Source organism: Aptenodytes forsteri, unplaced genomic scaffold (assembly GCF_000699145.1).
Source record: "Aptenodytes forsteri isolate BGI_AS27 unplaced genomic scaffold, ASM69914v1 Scaffold641, whole genome shotgun sequence".
Taxonomy (NCBI): Eukaryota; Metazoa; Chordata; class Aves; order Sphenisciformes; family Spheniscidae; genus Aptenodytes; species Aptenodytes forsteri.
This window is the reverse complement of record NW_008794962.1, coordinates 17,417-18,324: the sequence shown is the minus strand read 5'-3', so window position 1 is coordinate 18,324 and position 908 is coordinate 17,417. Positions and strand designations below refer to the sequence as shown.

General features: G+C 60.5%; 1 protein-coding gene across 1 annotated transcript in view; it reads left to right on the top strand.

Moving 5' to 3' along the window:
* Positions 1 to 281: 281 nt before the first annotated feature.
* LOC103895747 (guanylate-binding protein 1) overlaps positions 282 to 908 on the top strand; it is a gene marked incomplete at its 3' end in the record, with an annotated part of 11,766 nt that continues 11,139 nt past the window's right edge. Inside the window, exon 1 of the mRNA XM_009275449.1 lies at positions 282 to 316. The remainder of the gene's footprint in view (positions 317 to 908) is intronic.

The window sequence follows — 908 nt, the reverse complement described above, 5'->3', positions numbered from 1 at the left end:
GCAGCCGGGAGGAGGTCAGTGTTCGCTTCTGCATCGTTTGTTTTTCATCCTTGTTCCTCACTTATTAAACCATCTTTATCTCACCTGCCCCAAGTTTTCATGCTGAGCTGCTGGCCAGGGTCAAACCACAGGCCACCTCTCTGGATGGGGTTTTCCTCCTCCCTCCCTGTACCTGACTTTCACTTTCAGTCTCTGACTCACCCTTGTTTCCCAGAATAGGAGGAGAGGGCAAGGGCAAGGGCACGGGATAAAAGGCAGGGCAGGACCCAGGCTGCACTGTTGCAGCTGCAGCCCAGGGCAGGTGACGAAGACGACGGTGAGTCCTTTCCCCTAATCCCTCCTGCCCACCCCACGCAAGCAGCCCTGGACATGGGGGCTGCGGAATGACGCCTTCTGACCCCACCAAGCGACAGAGACCCCACCAGGTGGGAGGAGGACGAGAGCCGGAGGTCTGCTCTGGCTGGAGCAAAGGGAATGGGTGGCTGGGAGCCTGTGTTCAACCCCCTAGGCTCTGCATGCAAGTTATGACTCGCCTAAGCTTGGCCCCTGTGCCCTAAGCTTTCCGCTGCTCCGTACTGGGCTGGGAGCGCCCGTGGCATGAGTGGCAGCCTCTTGTCCCACAGGGGCAATCCCCTTGATGTTCCTGGGAGAGGGCAGGGCTTGTGAGGTCCTCAGAGAGGATTCAAAGCCCAGAAGTGGGCGGCATCATTGGAGCTCGCCATTGCCAGAGCAAGTCCTGGCGTGTCCGGGAGGTTGCAGCGGGGCAGCTTCTGGGTCCGGCCATGGGATGAGCCATTGTGCTGCCTCCATGTCCGTGGGGTTTACTGGAACCTGGCAGGGGCTGGGTGATGGCTGGGGCTGTGCAGCGCCATCGGCGCGAAAGACAAGGACGGGGCTGAGCGCTGGAC